Below are 17,500 nucleotides of genomic sequence, written 5' to 3'. Positions count from 1 at the left end.
GTAAGAGGCAGATGAAAGAAAGAAGGGATAAAAGAGGATGGGGAGAAATGAGAAGAGGGAAAAAGAGATACAGAGAAAGGGTGACAAACAAGGAATGACAAAAAAGAGGCGACAAAGGAATTAAACGAAGAAGGTAATACAGAAAAAAAGGAAGAAACAGAGAAAGAAGACGAAAGATGAATTAGAGAGAAAAAAATCGTTGAGGAAGATTTAGAGAAGAGAGGAAACGGCGGAGGAGGAGAAGGAGGAGGAGGAGGAAATGAACCAGGAGGATGTAGTGGTTTTGTCGGCGAGTCATCACAATTATGGTTACATAATTTATTTTCCTCTATGAAAGTTTGTTGAAATGCCTGTGATAAGCAAACAAATAGAGACATCATAAAGACGTACATCCCGCAATGGACAAAAGAAAGAAAGAAAAATCATGAAGCATAAGAAAATATTTAAAAAGACAAACTATGTGAGGTAATGAATAAAAGGAGGAGAAAGAAGAAGAGAAAGAAAAACTAGGCGATTTGATGATAAGGAAGATTAACGTTTAAACAAGATGGGTTGCCGCGACAGGAAGGAAAAGCAGTAGGAGGAGAAGGAGGAGGAGGATGGAAGGGAAGGAGGGAGAAATGAATGAAAGTGAGATGAGAAAAATACCTATGGATATGAAATATGAAAAAAAAAAAGTGAAAGTGAAAGAAGCCATAAAGGAAAAATGTTGAAAAAATAACTAACAAGAGCAAAGGATAAATAAGAAAAGAATCATAGCATAAAAAAAGAATAGGGAAAGGAATATTTAATGTAAGAGAGAGAGAGAGAGAGAGAGAGAGAGAGAGAGAGAGAGAGAGAGAGAGAGAGAGAGAGAGAGAGAGAGAGAGAGAGAGAGAGAGAGACGTACAAAAAAAAACTAACGTACAGCAAATTTAAAAAAGTATTATGTGAAAAGAAACAGGAGCAGACAAAAAAAATAGAAGCAATGAGTTAATCCTTCACTGGTAGAAATATATAAGTACAAAATAAAAAAAAAAAAATGGTGGAGGTGACATGCCATTTAGGGAGACAAAAAATTAAATTAAAGAAAATAAAAAGTTGCAACAGTGAAAAAGAAAAGTAATATAACGAATGGATACACAACTCTCTCTCTCTCTCTCTCTCTCTCTCTCTCTCTCTCTCTCTCTCTCTCTCTCTCTCTCTCTCTCTCTCTCTCTCTCTCTCTGTGTGTGTGTGTGTGTGTGTGTGTGTGTGTGTGTGTGTGTGTGTGTGTGTGTGTGTGTGTGTGTGTGTGTGTGTGTGTGTGTGTGTGTGTGTGTGTGTGTGTGTGTGTGTGTGTGTGTGTGTGTGTGTGTGTGTGTGTGTGTGTGTGTGTGTGTGTGTGTGTGTGTGTGTGTGTGTGTGTGTGTGTGTGTGAATAAATGAATAGATAATTAAATAATCAGCTTGGCGATAAATTGCTAATAAACTAATAAGTAATCAGTTTGTCAATAAATACATCAAGGAATGAAGCCGAATTGCCTCATTTCGTATTAATGCATTTAGTGTAGCAGCAGCAGCAGCAGCAGCAGCAGCAGCAGCAGCAGTAGTAGTAGTAGTAGTAGTAGTAGTAGTAGTAGTAGTAGTAGTAGTAGTAGTAGTAGTAGTAGTAGTAGTAGTAATAGTAGTAGTAGTAGTAGTAGTAGTAGTAGTAGTAGTAGTAGTGGTAGTAGTAGTAGTAGTAGTAGTAGTAATTTTGTTGTTGTTGTTGTTGATGAAACAGATCTTTGTCTCTAACGTTTCGACAGAGTCTTCCTCATAAACGTTAGAGAAATTAAAGTTTTCTGCTTCCTCCTGTGTCTTCTGATCACCACAATCCACATTATCAACTTTTATTATCCATTTATCCTGCAGCGGTACTCGAGGACTCCAGTGCGGCGGGATAAAGGCAAGACAAATGACAGGAGGAGAGGAGGCGGCCACGACCCCTCGGTGACCCTGGCGAGTGGAGGGCGTGGCGGGTCGTAGCTCGTTTTGAGGCAGATGAAGGAAAATTGCAGAGTGGGACACCCATGACTAATATCAAGCGGGTATTGAGCAAGATTAGTCCGTGGCCTTTGGCAGGGACGGTAGAAACAACGACCACCATTATTACTGTTACCTCGGGTCTGTGCGAGTGTGTTAGGTGGGTAAGGAGTTTTTTTCCTTCTTTCATTGCCAGAGTATCAATTAGCCTCTTGCACCTCACACACACACACACACATACACACACACACACACACACACGAGGTATACAAAATACTGAGAGGGCACAAAGAAATTTAACAAGAGAAGAGGAGAAAAGGAGAAATATCCAGTTCTCCAAATAAAGCAATAGATCAGTGGAATGCATTACCCGAGGAAATGGTGCGTGCAAACAGGGTACGTAAATCCTCAAGAAAATGTGGTAGTAGTACACAGGACGTTACGAGCTTGACTCAGTACTGTACAAATACAAGTAGGTAAATATAAACGGACGAATGCACACACACACACACACACACACACACACACACACACACACACACACACACACACACACACACACACACACACACGATACAAAGTTGTTTCACTCCCTCAAGCGCTTTACATAAATCTCGGCGAGAGAGAGAGAGAGAGAGAGAGAGAGAGAGAGAGAGAGAGAGAGAGAGAGAGAGAGAGAGAGAGAGAGAGAGAGAGAGAGAGAGAGAGAGAGAATATAGAGCGAGAAGCAGCAGATCACGGCCCTGGCAGCGGCCTGGCATGCACTGCGGACCAATACACACACTCAACAGATGACGCTTCATAAACCCTCCTTTAAAACGTCCAGCAAGAGTGATTAACCTCCATGACTGAGACTGCTGAGATCGCCCTGCCAGTGAAGGGGATCGCACGTCCCTCCTCCTCCTCCTCCTCCTCCTCCTCTTCCTCCTCTTCCTTCTCTTCCTCCTCCTCCACCTTGCTTGTCTTTGTCTCGCCCCCTCCACCTGCCTGAGTGCTTGGCGGCCCCCACTCGAGTGCTCGGAGAAAGGGCCTCTAGGTCACACGGCCCCGGCAAGAGCACTCCAGGCGGCGTGAAGGCAATACTTCCCTTCTGCCTCACAACACTGGGCAGCGCAGGGAATCACGACGCCGATACTCCCTGACGCTCATTTTTCCACGTGGCCTACACAGACGTCACCTCACGCCTCCTGCCGGTGTGTTTCCCTCCCTCCTCCACCCTTGCAAACACAAACAAAGAGCGGATGCTGAGGGAATGAAATATTGCTTCTTTTTTTCTGGTTTACTGACTTGCCAGCTCTCTAGTGGAAGATGTCTAAAAAAACTTATATATGCAAACAGTTTCGAATCTCGGGCAATAAATATTCTTGCATGAGAGGAGGAGGAAGGGAAAAAGGTCTTTATCACTTAACGAAGCGCTTCCCGCCGCCACCCGCGTGCCGAGTGGCCGGGGACGCGTCAGTAACAATGGGAACAGCTGCAAACGTAGCGCGGCGCAGAGGCGGCGGCGGCTGAGCGTGCAGCGCGGCGGACCGTGAGGGAGCTGCAGCCACCTTGACTCCAAAAAGTTTCGCCAGTATAAAATGAATGTAAATGGACGTTAAGTGTAAATTCACTGCACGAAATGAAGATTACTTCATACACGTGATACCTGAGGCAATAACAATTACGCCGCGTGCAGAGCAAAAAGGTACATTTACGAGCCCGATGCCAATTTCATACATGCCCGTATTCCTTTGTTTAGGTGAGACGGTCCGGCAGCACGTCGCCTCCACCACCTGGGGGACACTGCTTGCACATGCAAATTGCACACCGAAAAAGAGCTCGAATGAATTCCATTCTGCAATGCGCAACTGGAAATGTTTCTAAACCGTACGCTGTTGAGATACGTTCAATCTTTCACAACTAAGATAACACTGGTCCGTGAGTCAGTAAAAAATCCATTGTGTTCAAACATTTCCTTTGCACAGTCATTGATCTCTTCACCTCCAGCACCAGCCACAATCCCTCCTCCTCATCGCTTCCCTCCCTTCTCCACCTCATTCCCTCTCTTCCCCTTCTGAGAAGGTTCGCCCCACTCGTCGGTTCAGTCACTGTGCCGAGAACACCCTCCGAGTAAACACGATATTTCATCCCCTGAAAAAAGTGCTGCAAAAGGCTTTATAAATATTTAAATTACCTTTGCTTCAACTGCAGCGGCAGTGTGCACTGAGGCCGCGCCGGCTGTAGCCAGGCGAGCGGAGAGAGGTAAGCTAGTAATTATCTAGCGATTTCAGGAAGTGGATATTTTCACGTTTAAGTCACTTCCAACAATACCCTCGCTTTGGAAATAATATTTGAATCTGTTATTATACAAAGGTGTCTTGCTGCACTTGACACTTTGATTCATGAAAGATCTAAGAAGGAAAAGAATGTACCATGAAATAGCTTTGTGAAGGGGTGAGGGAGGACAGGCTGGGCGTGGCAGGGTTGCACAGGCGTGGTCATCAAGGGCAGGACAAGGCGGGAGCAAGATAGAAAGGAGAGAGCTGGCAGGGATGGTACAGGAACGGTGCTGGGCGAGGCTGGCGTAGAGGCAGGCTGGGCGAGGGCACGATAGGGAAGACCTAGGCTAGGAAGGGCGGGGCGAAGTTAACAAGGGCACAAAACTGGCAGGGACGGGAATGGCGGAGCAGGGCGGGGGAAGGCTGAGGGATGGTGGGGGTCTTTGCCGGGGCCTGGGCGGGGAAGGGAAACCAGAGCCCGGGGTAAATTTGTTTCATGAAAGTCTCTCGCGGGGAAAATCGGTCAGAGCGGAATCACCTCACCTTGGGCGTTTATGAGGCGGCGCGGGCGGGGGAGGACGGCGTTAGTCCTCCGGGCGGGGAAGGACGAGACTCCTCTGCTCCATGTCGGTAAAGCCGGAATTTAATAGCCTTAAAAATAAATCCGTTTACGAGGAGGATCCACCCTGATGTTTCACAGCTTGCTGCAGAGTGGAGATTTTTTTTTTTTCCCTCTTTTTCTCTCACTTTTTTTTTTTTTTTTACTTTTCTTTTTATTCATAGTGATTTTTTTCATAGATTAGTTTCCCATTCTCTCTCTCTCTCTCTCTCTCTCTCTCTCTCTCTCTCTCTCTCTCTCTCTCTCTCTCTCTCTCTCTCTCTCTCTCCACACCAGTGCACATCTTCCTTCCTTTACGTATCCTATAAAAGAAAATGAATATGAAAATAGAAATAAAGAACATAATACCAGTAACATTATTCGAATTTCTTTTCTCTTCACCTTTATACCGTTAATACTTCGCCCTCGCAACACACACACACACACACACACACACACACACACACACACACACACACACACACGCCCATCGCTGCTTCACGCCCATTTGTTATCCGGGGCAGCCCAGTAAAGCCTCCACGAACACGATACTTGCATCATTTGACACCGACTACCGAAGTGGAAAATCTCTCTCTCTCTCTCTCTCTCTCTCTCTCTCTCTCTCTCTCTCTCTCTCTCTCTCTCTCTCTCTCTCTCTCTCTCTCTCTCTCTCTCTCTCTCTCTGACCCAAGCAACTAATATATACTACATACATAGGTCGAGGCATAAATATTATAAATTGACATAAACGTAACACATTGATACATGAATACTAACACTAGTATATTAAAAAAAAATACATTCTATGAACAGTAAACTAAAGAACACAATTATCCCTACCTCAGTCTAAAAGAAGAATAAAAAAAACTATTTTTTCGCCATTGCATAAGCACCATACAGAAAGCTGGATACTGGAAAGGTATTACAAAGGATTACAAGGGATAAAAAAAGAACAATAATTCAGTCCTGGGCTGCTCGATTACACTGTGTTACATTGCTAGTAAAACAGGAGCAAGACAGCGGAAAGCTCCTCCCCATACTCTCATCCCTCCAGCCAAAGGCGGTAAAAGAAACAAAGTAAAAAAAAAATGATACTCTTAACATAATGAGGAGTGTATTGTCTTATTTTATTTGATCTTGGTGTGTGGTGTTATTGTGTTAATTCTTATTGCTTAATCACGTAATAATAAAAAGTAGGCAAACACAACACATATACGAAGTACATACTCGTACAAATGAGTCTGAGGTCGCCACTCTTATTACAACGAATAAGACGACCGCGAAGCACAAGGAAACACCACAGTGAAATACCAGTAATCTAAATAACACTTGTAATTAAGGAGGACCCAGGGAATAATAGTGTAATGTGTGCAAGATGTAGAGGATGTGATGGGTGAAGCGGCAGCCCTGCGTGGTGCTTTCACGGGAGGTGGTGGTCCATCATGCCTCGGGTCTGTTTAGTCCATTGAGTCAGTGTACTTTCACTCACGGCACACTAATTACCCCATGCAACAGTGACCCGTAGCACCTCACATCCCGACGGTGCTTATATAACTGTCAGGGTCCTTGGCGATCCACGTCCCGCCACTGATCAAGAACAGGTACTGGTGGACCGTTACCTCCAAGCCATGTGTGTCATCTACAGGTGTTAAAATGTATATTGCGGATTAAGTGTTGGCACGATGCGGATGTGGAGGGGTGGTGTGGCATCCCTGCATGGTGTTCTCTAGGGAAAAAATATGCAACTCATGGGCCTGACCGGGATTTGAACCCGGGACCTCTCGCACCCTAAGCGAGAATCATACCCCTAGACCATCAGGCCGGTGACAAGTTTAAGTTATGTAGACAGCTATTAGATAAATAAACAGTTATGTCAGGTGTGTTATGTTACCCTAAATTGATCTGCGTTATGGTGCATTAGTAAATAATGAGGTATGTAGGTAAATAAGTAACTTACGACTTTTCAGAACGTTTTTCTAATATGCTTAGTTTATTCTAAAAACAATTTTTGTTTGCAGCCATCGACACTGAAACTTTCCTAATTTTGTTTGATTCTAGACCTAAAGAACCTTATGTACATCTTACTTTAATAAACTAAAACGGCGGAACGAGAGTGATTTAAACCATTACAACCACTATTTGTTCCTCCCGTCCACAACCACCGCCTTTCCTCCCCGCCCCTTATCTATTTGAGCGACGCGCGTGGCATGTACAGATGAAAATAAAAAAACAAATATTTCTGACTCAAGAGGGACCAGAAATATATGAGTCAAACACAGCGTGTGCCGCTCACCAACACCCAGTGCCCGAAGCCAGCAGCGGCAAAATATCAAAACAGGAATAAGAAAAAAAAGTGACAGTACCACCCTAACTCTCTCTCTCTCAAGCGTATTTATTCATCTCAATTTTTATTTCCATCCCTGTACTCTCTCTCTCTCTCTCTCTCTCTCTCTCTCTCTCTCTCTCTCTCTCTCTCTCTCTCTCTCTCTCTGGTTTACTTCTTTCCCTCCTCTCCTTCCCTCCCTCCCGCACTGTTTACCATTCTTTCACTCGCTCTAACTTGTATAATTCAGCATGGCAATGACAGACAAAGAGAGAAGTGAGCAAAGGTAGCTAAGTAACATCACACGAACACACTGACGGCAAGACCCTGACAACACCATGACCACAAACACCACCAACACCACCTCACCATTATCAACTATTACCATTCCATCAATAACCATGGTAAGGATTTCTCTCTCTCTCTCCTCCACTCCCTCCCTTCTCTCCCTCCCCTCCATCCTTTTCCCTGTGCCTCTCTCAGCGTCTCATCATCGCCTGCTGCTGCTTCACTACCCAGGACGCCCTTCAAGCCTCACCACGCCGCCGATTTGAGCCAACAATCACAGCTGCATTACCGCCACGCACAAACACGCACACATACACGAAAAAAAAAAGTGCGTGTTCTTGCATGTAAATAAGTTGGAATCTTTTTTTTTTTCGGTTTTACTTTTTCTTTCTTTTAACAGATGTATGAAAGAGGCGATGAATTTTTATTGAAAGAGAGAGAGAGAGAGAGAGAGAGAGAGAGAGAGAGAGAGAGAGAGAGAGAGAGAGAGAGAGAGAGAGAGAGAGAGAGAGAGAGAGAGAGAGAGAGAGAGAGAGAGGGGGGGGGGGGCGAAACACTGACTAAAACAAATACCAGAAACCAATAAAAGAAAAAGGGAAAAAGGGAAAAAAAATATATGATGTTAAAATGCAACACACACACACACACACACACACACACACACACACACACACACACACACACACACACACACACACACACACACACACACACAGGTAATTCCTCGACCCCTTTCTCACCTGTCCGTTCGTTCACCTCACCTGCAATAGTAAGTTACCTGGGACGTACATAAAGGGGAGGAAAGGAGAGAGAAAAGGAAGGAGAAAGGCGTAGAGGAGGAGGAGGAGGAGGAGGAGGAGGAGGAGGAGGAGGAGGAGGAGGAGGAGGAGGAGGAGGAGGCCGCCACCGCTAGTTTTCTGGTTACCCAATTAAGTAACCGAGGCTCGCGGGGCAAACACGGTATATCTGACCCGGAAATAACACAGTAATTAAAGCGAGTATAGCACGGTAAAAGTTCCCAATTAAACGACTACCTGTGTGTGTGTGTGTGTGTGTGTGTGTGTGTGTGTGTGTGTGTGTGTGTGTGTGTGTGTGTGTGTGTGTGTGTGTGTGTGTGTGTGTGTAGGATTTCTAGTTGTGTATACCTTTTTTTTCTCATCCTCCTCTTCCTCCTCCTCCTCCTTCTCCTCCTCCTCCTCCTCCTCCTCCTCCTCCTCCTCCTCCTCCTCTTCCTCCTCCTCCTCCTCCTTTTTCTTCCTCTTCTTTTCTACCGAGACCAAGTGCCGTGAGTTATCATCGTTCAGTCTTGAATTAATTTTGTGGCTGGGGAAATCTACTCGCTTGTGATAATAGTAGTGTGTGTGTGTGTGTGTGTGTGTGTGTGTGTGTGTGTGTGTGTGTGTGTGTGTGTGTGTGTGTGTGTGTGTGTGTGTGTGTGTGTGTGTGTGTGTGTGTGTGTGTGTGTGTGTGTGTGTGTGTGTGTGTGTGTGTGTGTGTGTGTGTGTGTGTTGCATTTTAACCTCGCACTATATTTCCTACGTGTGTTTCTTTCAGGTATTTTCCTTTTTTTCTTATTGACTTCCGACCAAAAAGAAATGTCTATTTATACACCTAAACATTAATGAATATGAATTAAGCTTTCCATCAAAACTAGCGACATGTTAATTAATTATTTACGCTCCCCCAAGTAAATCTAGTTAATCACCTTAACTAACAAAAAAAAAAAAAAATTTATTGATATGAAATACAAGACAATTTCTGGTGTTCAAACTAATCTGAACACACTAGGAGAGACCCACACATATGTCCTATGGCAGGAGACCCCATAATCTTAACCATACAAGCATATTACGTCCCATGCACCTGACCAATACTAGGATACCCCACGCACCTGATGCATACTAGAAGATCACATAACTTGCCCATGACCTATGATACCCTCTCCCATACCAAATCCCATATACTTGGCTTTATATTTATAGAACACCTCAATTCCCTCTACTATGAAACCCCATCGCTCTGTAACTGGAAACTCTATGTAGTACAGTACATAAGATAATCTAACTTAACCTAAGATAATCTAACATAAACTAATATAACTTAACCTAATCAAACCAAACTTAACTTAAACTCAACCTAACTTAACCTAACCTAACCTAACCAAACCAAACCTCATCGCCCTGTAACTGGAAACTCCATGTAGTACAGTACATAAGATAACCAAAGGTAATGTAACATAACCTAATATAACATAACATAACCTAAACAAACTAAACTTAACCTAAACCCAACCTAACCTAACCAAACCTAACCTAACCTAACCAAACCAAACCTAACCTAACCAAACTTAACTTAAACTCAACCTAACCTAACCTAACCTAACCTAACCTAACCTAACCAAACCTAACCTAACCAAACCAAACCTAACCTACTTCAATTACTCTCTAACCTCATCAAAGCTTCGCGTCCATTACAGGCAATCAGCTGCTATGTAGAGAACAAGATGCTAAGTACGGCACAGGTGGTCTATACGTCTCCATTACTTCAGGTGTGTTTAGGGTGCAGCAGCAGGGAGGACGCGAGGATTCCAGGTGCAGCGGCAGGTAATTATTGGGATTAGCCTTGCTCATACCTGACTCATCGGGCGCAGTTTGGGTTACAGGTCTAGTAATCCTCTGCACTCACTTACACTGTGCCTTGCTTCTTCCCTCAATCTCAAGTTCTCCCATTCGCTGATAATAATCTTCTTTAATTGCAACGGCTTCTCCTCTCCTCAAGGTTAATGAATTGTGGTTATGTGCAATTTTCAGGGTACAATTTTGAAAAGTAGCATTAACGTTGGAGTCAAGATGAAATATTTATAACATTTAATTGCCTGTTTCTTCTTTCATGATATAAGTTTACTGAAAAAGAAAAATAATAAAATGATAAAAAAAACTTGACAACTGATATACTTTTATAGCAGATCAGTTAAGGTTGAGGGAAAAGCAATACACACAGCGGGAGGATCTGTGTTTCTTGACTTCTGGCCGTGACTGTACAGTTTGGGTACGTCCTGTGGCGTGATGGGGCACTGAGGATATGATTGGGAACAGTGTGGTATTGAGGACATCGTACGAGAGTTGACCATCTGAATCAATCTCTCTCTCTCTCTCTCTCTCTCTCTCTCTCTCTCTCTCTCTCTCTCTCTCTCTCTCTCTCTCTCTCTCTCGCCATTCCTCAGAGTTTTCATTCCTTTCTTTGTATTTTACTTCCATTAATTTATTTATTAATTTCCATTTACGTATAAAAAAAATTCCTAAACGAGCTAAGGAAGAGAAAATAATTGTTAAAAACTGACATTTATATTAATTTTGCCATCCATTTTCTCCGCATCTTTCCCATCTCTCTCTCTCTCTCTCTCTCTCTCTCTCTCTCTCTCTCTCTCTCTCTCTCTCTCTCTCTCTCTCTCTCTCTCTCCCCGCAGACCACGCCTGATAGCTGTAAAAGCCACTTGTGGAGCAGAAAAAAAAAAAAATCTATTCATTAAACTTTCATGCGATCATCCCAATAAGCTAAATGGCGCGACAGCATAATGTTGCTTCCAATGGTCAAGTCTTGCAATCAGGCGCGTACTTTCCATTTACTTCTGATGCATTTGTTAATGGTTATGTTAATGTTCAAAGGAGAGCGTGTTCACCTTCCAGCGACACCTTTACTTCTCTATCACTTGTGTATCTTAACGAGTTTTTCTTTCTTAGTAGTTTCAACACACACACCCGCACACGCACCTTGCCTTGGACTAACTCTTGCCTTCGTCATCAGTATAATTATATTTAAAGAATGTTTCCAATGTCAAACGGGTCTTATTATTACTTATTTATAGATTATGTGCCATTTTCACTATTCTTGTTGCAACGCCCACCATTCTGAATCCTCTACAGCTCACTAATACTTGATATTAATTGGTACTGTTATTATAGTCAACTAGTTCGGCAAATGAGATCTATTTCACCAGTTTGGCCTGAAACAGTCGGCCAGCTGATAACGATAGTGAACATAGAAGGCTGGAAGAATCTAATAGGCTGATGTCTTATAAGTTTTAAGTAAAGACAGAAGAAGGTTTTAAAAATGCCATTTCTCTGTTTTTATTTATTTATTTATTTTTTTCAGCACTATATTTATCAATCGCCTCTATTTCCTACGCTAAAGATGTCAAATCTTCTACAAACCCTCCTCCTCCTCCTCCTCATCATCATCATCATCATCATCATCATCATCATCATCATCATCATCATCACCATCATCATCATCGTCGTCTTCATTGTCGTCAGCCTCTATGACCACACAGCAAAACAAAAACTCCCCTAACCTCACCCAGTCACTCCGCCACGCAAGGTACAGGTAATGTCCTCACCTGTCAAAGCTAACCTTCACATCCTCCTCCTCCCAAACAGTACTATATATTTAACCTTTCCTTAAACGTACAATCTTTCTCCTACGTAGCATTCTTTACCGCAGTCCCCAATGCCAAGCACGCACCACTCAAGTACATAATGCTCATGTAACACTCGCTCACTGATCCTTTTAATTCCACACCATATTGTTAATTAAAGCTTGCGTTCTGTCTTACTTCACTCTCGAGTCAACATAAGTTAGTTTTTGGCACAGCATATTTTCTTGGGACTAATCCTGCACATTTTTCAAGATTTAGGGTCATGTTATCAAGTAAACATTTTCTCTTTCACTCACAATCTGCAGGGAAGAACAACCCTTGTGAGTTTCTGAATAAGTGTTACGATTTTCCACACAACATTCCTTAGAGACTATAATTAGGTCTCTTCCACGACAATGCTGACCTATTGTGCAACGCGGTGACCTCGTCTTGTTCAGTTTCTCAGATTTATATTGAATACTATTGATAGACATATCCGTTTGTTAAGTTTGTGAGCCTGCCACAATCTCTCTCTCTCTCTCTCTCTCTCTCTCTCTCTCTCTCTCTCTCTCTCTCTCTCTCTCTCTCTCTCTCTCTCTCTCTCTCTCTCTCTCTCTCTCTTAAACCATGTCATTATAGCCTTAAATCTCTAACATCCATCAACTTTCATCGTATTTTCAAAGGCTCCCCTGACGCAGCACTCTCAGTTCCCACAGTACTCTTCTCCTTCACTTCATTTAAGGGTAATTAGGCTTCCTCACAGTCATCGCCAACTCTCACCCTCCTTTCTCCTTCTCGGGACGAACGTACGTGATATGAGGGGATCCAGTGGAATGCCTGTCATCATCCACAATAAAGGTGATCACCAAATCTTATGAAACCCAAGAGATCCTCAAAGAATGGGGGAGAAGTAGGCAGGCTGACAGACAGACAGAAAGAAAGACAGACAGAGAGAGATAGATTTACTGACAGAGGGAGACACACACACACACACACACACACACACACACACACACACACACACACACACACACACACACACACACACACACACACACACACACACACACACACACACACACACACACACAAAAGAAGGTATGAATATAAAACAAGCCTAAAGAACCATGTCTAAAAAGGGACGTGAAGGAATTTATCCGGCGTCTTAGAATAGCAACATTGACGTATTGACATCCAGTGTTTGATGGAGGCAGAAGTGGCGCGACAGCATAACATCCGTAAGTTTAAAGGTCAACTAAAAACAGGTAAGAAAACAGGATGGCATTGAAGATCTTGTGCTACTAAGACAACACAAACTTAAATCTCACAATAGGAACATAAGAAAATAAGAGAAGCTGTAGAAAAGCCGTCAGACCTACATACGTACATACACGTGGCAGTCGCTCTATAAAACACACCTTCCTATTTTTACTACATATCATCCTCGTCTATAAATTTACGCAACCTTCTTTCAAAACTCCCCTCTGACTCGACACTAACAACTTGATTACCGAGTCAATTCCATTCACCCACTACTCTGACTATTACGACTTTATATATGTACATATATGTAGGTTTATTTAAGATTAAGCAGATATTTATGTTTTATATCAAATTAAATAGATTTTTTTCAGTTTATATTGGATTATGCTATTCCTAGACTTTGAAGAGAAAAATGCAAGAGAGAGAGAGAGAGAGAGAGAGAGAGAGAGAGAGAGAGAGAGAGAGAGAGAGAGAGAGAGAGAGAGAGAGAGAGAGAGAGAGAGAGAGAGAGAGAGAGAGAGAGAGAGCATATCAGACAGACAGGCAGACAGACAGACAGAAAGAAAGAAGGAATACAAAGACAAACAGACAGACAGACAGATAGATAGACACAGACAGACACAGAGACAGAAAGAAAGACAGATAGACAGACAGACTGACAGACAGACAAACAGACAGACAGACAGACAGACAGACAGATAAAAGAAATAAAACTAGACCAGACTAAACCAGACAAAAAAAGACAGACAGACAGACAGACAGACAGACAGACAGACAACAATGTAAGAGGTGAAGAGAAAGGGAAAAGAAAAGAAGAAAAGGAAGAAAGAACAGAAGCATGATAATGAGAGATCCCGTGTGTGTGTGTGTGTGTGTGTGTGTGTGTGTGTGTGTGTGTGTGTGTGTGTGTGTGTGTGTGTGTGTGTGTGTGTGTGTGTGTGTGTGTGTGTGTGTGTGTGTGTGTGTGTGTGTGTGTGTGTGTGTTAGGAGAACTTAACGAAGAACAAGGAAGAAAAGAAAGAGGAGAGGATAAGGGAGGGTGTGAGTAAAGGAATAATAAAAAAAACGAGAAAGAGAGAAAACATAAGAAAAGAAACAAATGAATAGAAAAGAGAAAAGCAGAAAGAAAGCGGAACAGAGAAAAGGATACAGAACGGAGAGAGAGAGAGAGAGAGAGAGAGAGAGAGAGAGAGAGAGAGAGAGAGAGAGAGAGAGAGAGAGAGAGAGAGAGAGAGAGAGAGAGAGAGAGAAAGGAAAAGAACGAAACACACACACACACACACACACACACACACACACACACACACACACACACACACACACACACACACACACACACACACACACACAGGGACAGAGAAGAAGAAAAACTGTGAAAAAAATGAAAAAAAAAACAAGGAAAAGAGCAAGGAAAGAAAAAAAGAAAAGAGAAAGGACACGGCGGAGGTGCTGGACTGGGGAAAGAAAAGATGGGTCCTGGGGGCACGGCGGAAGGCTAAACAAGAAGTTGGTGTGTGAAAAATATTGGACGGGGCTGAGGACCGAGAGGTTAATGCCGCGTAAGAGGGGGGAGAGAAAAAATAAGTAGCCGGGCAGGAAGAGAAATAGGAGAAAAGGGGAGAAAAGGAAGAGAGAAATAAAAAGACTTGGGGTTGATGGAGGATATGAGACGAGAGAAGAGAGGAAAGAAAAAGAAACCACAAGATGATAAAAAGAAAGTTATAGTTTACGAATACTGACAAACTTACGATGAATAAAAAGAAAGATGCCTCGTAGCAAGGAAAAAGACGAAGAGAAACACTGTTACACTAGAAATTAATGAAAGAAACACACACACACACACACACACACATACACACACACACACAATTAACCATGACAAATAAACGTAAAAAAAACACACAAAAAAAACAAAAAACAAGGAGAATGGTGAGAGGGAGATAAGTAGAAGAGGGAGGGAGAGATGGAGAGTTGGAATGAGAAGAGGAGGGAGAGAGGGAGGGAGGGAAAAGATGGAGACAGTAGTAGGCGGTTATAGAGAGAGAGAGAGAGAGAGAGAGAGAGAGAGAGAGAGAGAGAGAGAGAGAGAGAGAGAGAGAGAGAGAGAGAGAGAGAGAGAGAGAGAGAGAGAGAGAGAGAGAGAGAGAGAGAGAGAGAGAGAGAGGGGAAATCGAGGACGAGGAATGGAGGGGGAGGAGAAGGAGGAAGAGATGAGGAGGGAGATAGGGCAGAGGGTCGGCCAAAGGGATGGAGGTTCTAAAGGGAAAGACAACACGCTCCAATTATTTCTAGACTTGGTTAATAGGCACAGGGACCCGGGATACCGTGGGACACCGGGGGGGCGAGGCTGGCGGAGCGGAGTAAGGGAAGGACTGGGGGCATGGGAGGCGTTGGAGTTGAGGGAAAAGGGTGGTGGAGAGAAGAGGGTTAGGGTGAGAGGGCATGTGAGGTGTTGGAGGTTACCGTGGGAGTTGGAAGTAACAGGAAGGTGGAGAGAGGGAGGTTAGAGTGAAACTGAGGGCATGAGAGTGAATAAAGGTTACAGATGGAGCAACGGGGATTAGGATGTGTTTGAGGGCATGAGAGGCACTGGGCTTCACCATGGAACTTCACATAGAGAGGACGGGAGGTTAAGATGACTCAGGATTTGTGGGAGGCATAAGATGGACTAAGAGGACATGATGATAAACTCGAGGCTGAGAAGTTAGGATCAGCCACTAGGACTAGGATCTTGGGGGACTAGCAGCTGTAAGGAGGAAATTAGGGTGAGGCTGGGAACTCAAGTAAATAGCAAGTAGGGGGGAACGAGGGTTTGGGTATAAGAAAATAGGTCTTGGGTTAGATTACGGCAAGGCTGATGACATATGGGAAATACTATCTAAGCCTGAAGTAAACGAAAGAAAGGTTAAGGTGAGTGCAAGGGCGGCGAGGCGTTGGGACTGGGAATGATGTGGCGAGAAGTTAGGTTGTCTGGGAGTTGAGTAAAGCGAGTAAAAGTCAATGGATGGCTGAACAATTAAGGAAGACTGGGAAAGCTGGTCGTGGCAATACGTGGAAAGTGTGGATGTGGGTGTAAATGGACCTAAAGGGTTAATGGTTGACAGAGTAAAGACAGGTATGATTGTAGAGGATATAAATATAGATGCAAGAGTAAGAACCTGAGCTGAGGGTGAAGGAGGATGGGTGTGAGAAATGTGGGAGGTGGAATGAAATGAGAACTTCAGGAGTGAGAGAGAGAGAGAGAGAGAGAGAGAGAGAGAGAGAGAGAGAGAGAGAGAGAGAGAGAGAGAGAGAGAGAGAGAGAGAGAGAGAGAGAGAGAGAGAGAGAGAGAGAGAGAGAGAGAGAGAGAGAGAGAGAGAGAGAGAGAGAGAGAGAGAGAGAGAGAGAGAGAGAGAGAGAGAGAGAGAGAAATTTTTTTTTGTTTATTGAACGTAAAAAGAATGTTAAGGTCAGTAGTCATCCACCTTGTTATGAAGAATCAACAATCACCATGAGATAACAAGCAGACTGTATGAAATTACTGAACTGAGACACTGATTAAAAAAAACAAAAAAAACAGTACCAAGATAATAGAATAAAAGAAAACTTACGAACGAAAACAAACCAAGGTAACCTCAGTTGTACCAAGCACGATAACATGAGATAAGAAAGTGCTTAACTGTAGAAGGTCAGCCTCGATTCTATTAGTAGAGCACTGGACGTAAAAATGTAGTACTTGTATAGAAGACAGAAGACAAATAATTTTTTAGCTCAACCTGTACTTATATTTATTCCTCTAAGTGAAAAAATAGTAGTAGTAGTAGTAGTAGTAGTAGTAGTAGTAGTAGTAGTAGTAGTAGTAGTAGTAGTAGTAGTAGTAGTAGTAGTAGTAGTAGTAGTAGTAGTAGTAGTAGTAGTCATAATTTCCCATCACTATCATTGAATCTGTTACCCATAAGCCTTAGTAACAAGTAGCAAATAAAGCCTTCAATCTTTTCTCTGAACACCAAAGTTCTCAGCAGCAGTAAGTTGAGCTTAAACTTTGATACAGTTATTACCAGGGGACGAAACTCAGCCCGCAGTATCCAGGAAACTTGACAACATTTGCTGTTGCCAAAACTGAAACTCCAACTTTACCTCTGCCAAACCAAATGAACTGTTACTGCAATACACTGCCTGACCTAACCAACCAACGCTGTGCCAAACCAGGTTATTATTTTTCATTACTGTTACATCACTGCGTAATTAACTCGTGGTATATGAGTATTTCACACGTTAACGATCCGACTGTTGTATATTTTTTTTATTTATTTATTTCCATGCTTTTTATTATTTATTTATCTATCTTACTTATCAATTTTCTTTTATTTATTTTATGTAATTTACT

General features: G+C 43.0%; 1 protein-coding gene and 1 non-coding gene across 8 annotated transcripts in view; both read right to left on the bottom strand.

Annotated features, from left to right (window-relative positions):
• Window positions 1–17,500, bottom strand: part of LOC135100010 (uncharacterized) — a 315,016-nt gene that overhangs the window by 245,262 nt on the left and 52,254 nt on the right. The gene's annotated exons all lie outside the window — the stretch shown is intronic.
• Window positions 6,596–6,667, bottom strand: Trnap-agg (transfer RNA proline (anticodon AGG)). Its single transcript has one exon. It is a non-coding gene; the product is annotated as a tRNA-Pro (tRNA).

Source organism: Scylla paramamosain, chromosome 4, assembly GCF_035594125.1.
Source record: "Scylla paramamosain isolate STU-SP2022 chromosome 4, ASM3559412v1, whole genome shotgun sequence".
Lineage (NCBI taxonomy): Eukaryota > Metazoa > Arthropoda > Malacostraca > Decapoda > Portunidae > Scylla > Scylla paramamosain.
This window is presented reverse-complemented; position numbering and strand designations above follow the sequence as displayed.